Source organism: Nesoenas mayeri (assembly GCF_963082525.1).
Source record: "Nesoenas mayeri genome assembly, chromosome: 13".
Taxonomy (NCBI): domain Eukaryota; kingdom Metazoa; phylum Chordata; class Aves; order Columbiformes; family Columbidae; genus Nesoenas; species Nesoenas mayeri.
The window spans coordinates 5,918,657-5,929,873 of NC_137550.1; positions in this window are offsets into that span (position 1 = coordinate 5,918,657).

The window sequence follows — 11,217 nt, forward strand, 5'->3', positions numbered from 1 at the left end:
TGGAGCACCTTCTTACAGTACAGAACATTATCTTCATGCTAGTTGTCACAGAGAGGGTTTATTTATGAAATATTTATTCCGTTTCTTCCCAATCATCTCACAATCTCTAAAAAAAGCATTCATGCGACATTATTTCAGTTAATGTAATTTGTAAATTCCTTCTACATTTCGTGCTATCAAGTAAACATTCCTTGACTTTCACTCTTGTGTCACACACTCCAGCAGCTGTGTCCTTGATGCATCTGGGTAGAAATTAGTTTTGATCTGATAGCATTCATCTTGTTAGCTAATTTTAAACTTTCTCTTTTCAATTCAAACATCTCTTCATTCAGCTATTCTTGACACTCATTTATCGGCAAGTACAGTAGTCCCCAGCAGCTGGCAATATGAATTATACCTATTTATCCCAGAAATGGGCCAGCACTGCAAAATTTAAGACCGGTTGAAAAACCCTGCAAAGACAGATTCCAGAGGTGACTGTGAGAAGAACTGTAATAAGTGCTTGAATGTGGAGACAAAGAATCAATTTATGTTACAGTTAGTCGGTAAAATCTTAACAAATACATTTTGCTAAGCTTAGAAAACTAAAATTCAGTTCAAAAGTTCTCTACATGCATAGCTAATCCTAATGTTACTAGTTTTTAACAGTGACGTATATACTTTATATACTCTTTTCAATAACCCTTTACCCTATTTCTTATAATCACGTGCGGTGCAGTCACTCATCAGCTGAAACTAATGATTATTTTTCAGGTTCATGGCTGAAAACAGGATGGCATTGTCTCTGTCACAGATTACCAGTCTGTTAAAACTCCCCTTGTGTGCTGACACTGATTTTAATAATAGATATGAAACATTTCTTGTTTCCTAAATGTTTAATAGGGACTGACTGCTCAAAGGTGCTATCTTGTGAAATCATTTACTTTTATGTTAAAAAATAAAAAAAAAAAAAAATAAAATCCTATTTTAATATTTGAGTAAGGATGTAATGAAAATTCCTCCACCTGGCCACAGATGCACCTGCAAAAGTTCACTCAAGTATTACAGATTCCAAATTCATTTCTTGTACTACCACGACAGACAGTTATGGTGAGAGAAGGGTATGGAGCTTTCCTTACACGAATGGAGAGGGCTTTCCTCCTATGACCTGAAAGGAGAGAAGTTCTGGAGTTATACACTGCTATTCTCCAAACCAGTGGCAATTAAATTAAGAACAACAGCACAAGGTTTTATCGCTCCTTTTTGTTTCAGAAAAGTTTATTTCACCATAAGGAATTGCCTGTATGGTTTTACTAAGGCTATGCTGGCAGCAGGTTAAGCACAGTCACAAACCCCATAGTATGGAGATATTGAGCCATGAGATGCAGGGCACTGATTTGTGGTTACAACTCACATCAGGTATGTTTTCTTTGCAGATTTTTTTTTTTCCACAGAAAATTCCTCACTTCTAACTTTCATGTTTAAAAAATGAAATGAGAGTAAATTTTCTTTTGATTTTTTTTTTTTTTTGAAACAGAAAAACCAAACATGTCCTAAGAGTAGCAATACTCTTATGCTTCTTCACATCCTGCACTTCCACTCTTAGTATTTGCAAGTATGTATATTCTAAAAATTATACTGTTCCTTATGGAAATGAACTATGAGGAAAAATAAATTAATAAATCACTGATTAGTGTCCTAGAAATACCAAACTTTATAATCAATAATCCACTATTCAAGTTGAGGCCTACTGAGGAAATGTGAAAGGCTTTTATATTTTCTCTTTTTATTCTATCCTACGGGACACAATGAAATTAAAACGCATCATATCCTAGAACCTGCAATCACTCTGGAGCTGCCACAGATGTAAATATATAAGAGGGACCAAAGAAAAAGTTACTACTGCAAAACTGTACAGTTTGTTATTATACTCCATGCAACAAAAAACCCATTTAATTTATGAACATTGGCTCCTTCATGATGAATGCCAAATCTGAATATAATAAACAGGCATCATAACTGCCACAATTTTGTTAAAATAAATACAACTCAGGGCCAAGTCTCCTGGCACATGTTTATGGTATGTATTGCAGGCAGATGTAAGAGCACTCTGCCTACCCTCTGAGCCTAAAAACAAAAAAAAGCTATATAACTGCAGTAGCATGATGTGATGCCTACATTAATAAACCCTGCTGAGAGGCAGCTTTATTTGCGTAGACTCGCTGCTGTGCTAACACAGTTGCACAGTTATCTTTTAGCTCAGAGCTCACACAGAATAATCCCAGATGCGCAGAATAAACATACCAATGGTTTAAATTCACAGAAAAAAACCCCTCCATGTTTTTGTAACCATGATATACAAGAACCTGTGATCAGCCTGGAGATGTTGCATGTATAATTCCACCAACCAACTGCTATTCCTACTGAAATGATGCAATTTATAGAAAACTTACTGACATGAGACAATCATATTAAAGTAGATCTGTCTGCAGGCTTTATCTTGCTGTAATTTATCAAAGTATTATTATACTCCTACTTATTATGAAAAGCCATTGTCATTTTAATATAGTACTGTGAATGAGGCATATTTAATATACACATAAAGATTATGATAGGCAACAAAAGTATTCAGTGATACTGAATATATTTTATAATCAGTGCTGATCACTTTTCCAGAACTTGCAGTAGATGCATATTGTTGTTTCAGGGAAACCGTCTAATTGCAGTTAAAAATTTTCAGAAATTATTACACACATGCACAGAAAGGCATGTGCACATTCATACAACTGAAGTACACATACTTTATTTTAACCCAAAAAACCACCTCACCCACCAATCCCAAACCTCCCTAGATTCACTGCACAGGCCAGCTTCAAAGTTTCTACCACTATATTTTTAGTGTACTAAAAGAGGGTAAAACAGCTAAGAACTCCTTCCTCCAAGCTGCCCAATAAAAAGGATTGTGGGTTTGTTTCCTTCGATTTTATTTTTTTTTAATTATTATTTTTATTTTCTTTTCTGCTGGCAGGAATATTCTGACACACTCTCTAAAATAAAGGCATTATAATATTCTATGTAGAAATTATAGATTTCATGTCAGACCTTTAAAACAAACACTAAACTATAAAATGTGATGTTGAACCAAGTTTACCTCTGGAATCTACTGTTAAAAAAAACCCAATGCACGATGAAGTGAGTTTTTTCTTACGTTACCCCTAACTATCTCTCTAATACTTCCTTTCTGCATTAGCTTTCTCAGTAGATAAAGAAATGCTCATCTAGACCTAATATAGAATTTAACATGTACTAACTACATTACGGATTGACTTAGACAATCATTCACCAACCACTAATTAGAAACATCTCTTTCTGTTTAATTATTGGTCTCTAATGATAATAGAAGACGACAGCATATTTTCCAAGGAGTTGACAAGAGCATAGTCTTTGGCAACAGTGAAAGCTGTCATACACTCGGTGGTTTCAATTTTCTTTCAAAATTATGCTGGAAGAAGCACTTCTGCAATGCCTTGGGAAAAAAAATAAAATAAAAGTAGTGAACATCTGCTGATATTGATTCTGTGAATCTGAAACTTTATGAAACCGTAGATGGGATACATTTGACGAGCATTTTTCTGGAACACGTTCAGACTTAAGCAAACAACATCTGTTAATATTGATTTTTGGGTTACACTGGAACTTTCAGAAGAATTACAATCAGCAAGTGATTGAAAAGTGTTGCTATATATGTTAGAAGATCAAATACTAAGCAAAACTTTGAGAGGTCTGCTTGTGTTTGGCTTCATTAATAATCTATAATCATGCCCCTCTAGAAGAAAAAAAAAAGATAAGAAAGATAAGAAATAACATTTGCTTTATTTAACTCAGTAAAAGTTCAGAGAATAAAATTAACATATAAAAAATGTGGAGAAAATGGCTCATGCAAAATTTTTCAGTTCTACAGCTGACATCAACATTTCCAAAGCTGCATCATAATACAAAATAAATAATTAAGTCTGAAGAAGAGAAATCATCATGACAGCTGAAGAACCCTGTTTTGAAAAGGCTTCTTGCAACAAAAATGAAAGTTTTATTTCCCCAATACTCTATAGTTTTAGAATCATTAACAAAACAAAGGAGCACATTCACAAATTGTAACAAGAGGATTTTAAATTCTCTTTGTTGGTGAATATATCAGTCCTGGTTGACTGATACAAAAACTATCTTTATGTGTGAACTTCTCAATTTTTCGTTTAAGTGACATTTTCCTATAATAGTAAACTTCTAGTGAAGTGATGAATTTACTCAGCAGTCTTTGATTTAGTAAATGATTCAGTACAATTAAAGTACACACTGAAATGTCAATATGCTATTTTTTCATGTTTCACTCTTATAGTGCTTATTTAATTCCAGTTCTTCTGCAGCAACTGGGTATTCGTGGATGTGGAACTTTATGCAGTGTCAGCAGTATACAAAATACTATGGAACAGCAAATATTATAGGAAATACATCAGTCTTGTACCATTCATAAAAACATTTATAATATAGAACATATTTTTAAGAAACTTTTCTGATATAACTGGACCTGCTAGTTATTTAACTCCTTTACATCTCCTTTCCATGACCACGGTAAGAATCACATAGGAGAACGTACTGTCTGCCAAGCTCCTACGTCTCTTCCAGTCACAGATTAGGCCTGGATATGAACAGATAATGGTACTAATGAATCAACTTCAGCTAGAGGTCATACAACCCTACATACACAATCAGGTTTTGGCAAAAATCATCTGAACGTTTCCACCTGTGTAAAAAATAAGTCATTTATTCACGGAAAATATTTTGGAGGACAGAGTATTCAATTTTATAAGTTTATGTTTACACACAAGTTTATGCTGCTTCTCTGTCCTAAAGAAATTCTATTTGCACTTGAGAGATTTCTTGAAGTCAAATCCCAACCATATGGAGGTAGCAGTCAGTTCTATTTATCTTTCACACCATATGAAGTACCACCAGCTAGTCCAGTATCTTGCTGGTAAATCCAAGCAAGACATGGGTAATGTGAGTTGTCAGAAAGACATACTTGACAGCACCGCGTGCTTCCTTCAGTGGAGAACATCTGTTTGCAAACCAACAAACTACCACCAAAAAATTAAGGATTTCTTGATACTGACAGTAGCCATGTAGTTTGGACTGTTATGCATACATATATATATATATATCTATGAACACACAGATACCTCGTGTGTTTGTGTGTGTTTAGATTTATTTTAACTATCTCTATTTTGTTACACAATACAGATTTTCCCTACTCCTGACCATTTTAGTATATGCAATTTATAATTTCTTCATTGTTTAGAATTTAATTATCCTTAGATTTCTTCAGTCCAAAACAACATATCTGGGGTTTTATATACCAGCCTTAAAAGAAGCTGCAGCTGGTACCAAGCGGCTTATCCATCCTGGTCTGCTGTGCTCCCTGGGCAGGGGAACCAGCCCTTCTTTGACCACTTGCCAGCAGCTACAAACTGGTGTTACCACCACAGCTCTGGGCTGACAAAGCTCCACACTTGAAGGTCCTGCATTGAATGCTGGAAGATGCTCAGATAACACAGACATGGAGCATGATGTGAAATCTAAGAGATATAAAAGAGAAACAGCAGTTCTTAAGTATTTGTGGAAAAGCTTTCATGGTTTATAGTTCAGAGCAGCTCTGGTCATAGGCCAGAATGCTTCTAAGGATCAAAGAGTCAACATAGCGTCCACCGTTCTTCTATTCTTCAAACATACCATCAATCAGTAACCAAACAGCACTCCTATTTTCTAAGCATACCTTTACAATACAACCATTGCACAAATTAAATGCTTTCATGTTGAGTGAGTTATAATGGAAACTGTAGACAAGAAAAAGAGCAAATTCACTCATTACAGCATTTTTCCCCCATTGCTATACAGTGAGAACACAACAAGGCCAGTAATATTCAAAAGACAGGGAGAATAACCAGGAGAAAAAACTCCTATCCACTGGCCAAAGCACAATGTACTGCAATGCTTTCAAAAAATATCATATACATGTATTTTTAGATACACTTACGCCTATATCTGTACACCTATATGTATACCTATATGAATATAAACCAAGATATATATATATACACACACACACATTCCACATATGTAGATAGATGTATATACACTTTCAGACAAGAAAAACATTGTGTGCTGTGAAACAGAAATAAAATTAGAGGATCAAGTAAACACTAAAGACAACTTTTTGTGCCTTCCATCTAATACTTGTTTCCAAGAAGATTGCCCTATTGGTCAATACACCATAAAAATTGAAAGGAGGAGCCACAGAAAACAAAAGCGTTCACCAGTTTGATCTTCTGCTTCTAACTAGCAGGATTGATACATTTTAAAATGGAGAATTTAATACTAATTACTATGTCAGAACTAGGATTGCATTTTCATGCTAAAGTTCACGTGGTTCAAAGCTGACCTTCAGAATACAGCATTCTGCATTCACACTGTGGATTTTATCTAAAGGAAAGTACATATTTTCTCAGTAGAAATCTTGATCAAACTGAAGCCAAAAAGAATGCCTGCTTAGTCAGACTACTTCAGTATGTTTAACTACATTTGTTTCATTATTTATGGAAATTAATAGAACAATGTAGTCTAAAAATATAGGGTTTCAAACTGTTTATATATTAAAGGGCTTCCTATTTGGTTCAACAACAGTTGGAAGTCTTATTTGGTAAGCCTTCTTAGAGATTAATGTCAACACTTCTTGTCACTACCTTTATCTTTATAAACTACTAAAAGTGATTACATAAAGACATTAAGAAGCTAATATAAACCTTTTAAACACCAATATAGGAAATGTACAGCCATGTGCCTTTTTAAAAGCCATGCACAAATTCCTTTCTTTGAGACATTCCTAAAAATGGTTCAGAGATATGAAGTCTTTTCTTAAATGAGTTTTACAGAAGTGGAAGCACTAAGTCACATAACCATGCCTTCTGAGCATGCGTATTTACACAAGCTTTAGCCATCATTGATTACAATTGTTTCAACATACCAAAATTCATACGTACTTTGCTTGGCCTGCTCTCAAACTTACGCAAAATTGGCCAGTCCCTGAAAACAAGTTCTACCTTTTGAGACATTGAGTAGCGCTGAGCCAGATGGGAGGGGTGTGTGTGTATGTGTGTGTGTGTGTCTTGGGTGTCACTGAATTTGTCCCAACTACTTTTACATAGCATCAGGGGGCCATCTATTCCTGAACATTGCACCCATGTACACAGTACAAAAGATAACAGGGTAAAAGGTAAAGAGTGAGCTTTTGTTTAGGTAGGGAAGTTAGCTTTAGTTGCCTGTAATTTCTACTGTTCAATAAGGATGAATTTTCTGATTCTTCTTTCCCTTAAAGAGACACAGAAAACTTACAAAGCTCTGAATCTTCATGCCTTGATAACGTGTAGATCTTCACCTGAATCACCTTTATAGAAGGACTTAGTAACTGCTAAGGTTGAAACATTTAATGATACAGTTATAAATTTTAATTAGAGGGAAAATTAAGGTAAAAGTACTGATAGTAGAAAAGGTCAAGAAACTCCTTTAGACTGTTTTGGAATGAAAAATTCCTATCTTATTTTATTATAAGCTTGCTGTAGTTGATTTACATAGATGATGTACTATAACCAAATAAACCTAAAAAAGCATTATCTAAATTACTATTGCTATCATCTTTTAATCAAAGATTTCCACTTACTAAACTGAAACATTTTCTTCTTTACAGTCAGAGAATTTCTGAATTAGTGAGTTTGTCCTACCTGGCATGAAGACATACGCTGATAACTCAATCCTTCCCCAGACAGAACTCTTGTCCTTTCCACAGCTCTACGCAAAAGTTAAGCAGGAGAAATGCAACTGGCATTTAGATTCATACTGAGGGCATTGTGTTAACTGTCACTGAGATTAATATAACCTGCAAAAGGCATTGTGGTAGCTGGCAGTTAGATTTATATAGTGAGGTTAATGAAGATATACAGTATGTTTAAATGCTCCTGGACATGGCTTCCGCTGCTCTTCTCTCAAGTTGCCCAAAAAGTAGAGCTTGCCAGTTATTTGAAACAGACATATCTTTCATTTAAAAAATTGAACCACATGCCTTTTTGTCCGCTCCTAATAACTATGCTGTTTTCCATGACTGCTGGAATCTACATACCGAATCTATGCATCCACTCTTTTTTTTTTTCCTAATTCCACAGAATCTTCCCCTATATTCTCTTTAAGGAATACTGTAAAAATCCTCACTGATTAAGCTCAGCAAGACCCTGTGTTTAATCGGAAGGCATCTGGCAGGTTGTAGCAAAGGGATCCAGCTGATCACTCCCCTGCAGATTCTGAATGTCACTAGGCAGAGCTCTACTAAGTTATATAAAAACCAGCCTCAGAATGTTACATCGAATAGTTTGGAATAGCAGTCCATTCACAGATTCCCATTGTAAAGTATCTGGGTATTTCATGGACTAAAGAAACATGAAATACCATGTATACTGAGTTCAGCACACACAAAAATGCTAAGTGCGTAAAGTGCTTGTATTTGTGTGATGTGTTCTGCCTAGAAAAGTATCAAGTTCTCACAGTGCTAAATAATATAACACTACTCATTAACCTCCCTTGATAAACCTGTGAAATATTTCCCACCAACTGGTAAAAATTCAAACACTCACATATAAGAGCATTTGGGGTTGAAAATTCCTTTTGAGTACATATGCAATTTATTTCTAAAGCGTGCTCTAGAATTTTAGCATCATCATTTGAAGCCTGTCACCAAATCATTGTATTTTGAAAACTAAGGCCTCTGATCAACTTTCAATGGATTATTTTATTCCCTATCTTCCTGATTATCCTTGGCTGATTTAAAAAGCTGCTGAACTTAGATTTCTATTTTGCTAAATAAAAACTTGCATCTATGGAGGACAAATCACTTAGCAAATGTAAACAGACGAATATACAAGCAAAGCAGCAGGTTCATGAAGGAGCAATGCCAATAGTAAGAAAAAAGCCCACAAACGAATGCCATCAATAGAATATGGAGTAGCTCCAAAAAAAGCTTTTGTTACAACTGGATTACATGTATACAGTGCGTGAAGTACATTGTATCTACTATTTGAAATAAATTTTAATATAAGAAGCCTATTGCTTTCTTTTTATCACAATATTTTTTTCCACATGTAGTCTCTCCATTTTCTTGCAAATTATGAAAATAAATATAAAAACCAAGGCATCCTCAATGTCATTTCCACTACAAAACAGAGGTAGCTGATAGGTACAATATGATTCTAAGAAAATCCACATATCACATACAACAAATTTTAAGACAGACCAAAACCAGACATAGATACTGACTCCTTTATGATTCCAGGTCTAGAGAACTAAAAGAACTGCCATTGAGTTCCATCCTTTCTGATCAGAGTGGACTAGAAAAATCATATGTGGGTGGGCTGATCCATGGTATGAAGTCTTCTCTTTATATTGCTTCTTTTTCTTGCCATACCCTAATTTTAACTCATGCTATTGCCATAATTCAAAAATTCCAGAGAGAGTCTAACAGCTAAATCATTCCTTATCTATCAAACCCAGCAACATACCAGAGTACTTATTTCCCTGCTGAATGCTTTAAGTAGGATGGGAACATATGGAGCTAGTATTTCTTATTTCAAATATTGATCTGCTCATCAAGCTCAACTGTAAGTAAATAGTCAGGCAGAAACTATAAGCATAACTCCATATCAGCTGTAATTCCTCATAAAATGTAATACATATTCCCTTGCAAAAGGCAAGAACATAATCAGACATGAAAACCCGACTCTAGTGTTAGTGATGTAAAGCCATGGTGACTTTAGATAAAACAAACATGGATTATCAAAAATGCATTGTATTTTCCTGAAGGGTATTTCAAGTTAACCATGAGTTCTTATTAGAGTTCACTTTTAAATGTATGATATTTGAGTATTCACTTGTAATTTATCATCTTGTTCATGGAGATGCATGATTAATGAAAGGAAACTGAAAGATAATTGAAAAGTACTAATAAAATTTAATATAGTAGATCTGTTATTTTTAATTTTCCAAAGGATCATCAGAAAGACCCTTATAACTTAAATGAAGTCTCTTTAAATGACCACAAGATGAATATTATGGGCTTAAACCCCTGTAAGTGGTTTCAAAAGAAGCAGGGCCCTACATATGTAGAAGTCCTGTCGATTATATTTTCTGCCACTGGTTTTTTTGATGCAAGAGAGTCCTTTATTATTTAATCTCATTCTTCCGCACAAGATTAAAAACCAAAAAGCCTGTTTATGTGAGCTGCAATACCTGGTCACAAGAAACCAAATGCATTTAGAAGTAGTTCAGTTAATCTAAACTGGGACCAAATTAAGTTATTGTTTAGCGTGCATTTGTACCAGTTCATTTTGTTCAGACAAATAAATCATGTCTCTTATTCCTGTGAAAATATGCACACCAAAGCACACGTGCAGAACATATACAAGTGGAAGGGATGCATGAAAACAGAAAAGATACTAAGCTGCATATTCTCCCCCTATATCAAAGATGGCCCAACAGGATGAGCTGCTTTATTTCCAACCAGAGTGCTGTGAATGACTGTAATGTATCTTTGAAGATGTTACAAAAATAACACCCTTGCGTTTTTAATTTTTCAAAGGTCATTCCCTTTAGAAATATGTGAACTTGTATAAATGACAAATAATACCTAACGATGAACAACCAGAGAGGAACAGCCAGCTGGCTTACTAATATTCAAAGCGGACTCAAAAGACAGCTTCATAACAAAGGGAGAGGGATATATCATGTAAGTATGACACATGGGTTCAACTGGTAAAACACACATCAAAGACTATCCCAGGTACTAAAAGGAACAGTTTAATTAGCTGCTTCAAGAAGAGTGACCATTTGCATACTGAACAAACAACTGAGTTATCTGTGTTCTGATCAAAGGCATTTGGATCTGAATGGTCAGGGATTATGTATTATGTATCAGTCAATTACACATTAATGCACCAATCTGAGTCAGAAATGCTCGATGTTTGCTCACAGAAACATGTTTCCTTAATCAGTGGAGTTCAGAGATCTTTTACTATAATTGCCATACCAATGAGTTTGGTGGACAGACACAGTTTTGATGTAAGAGCAAATCTGTTCTAATTAAGGCTA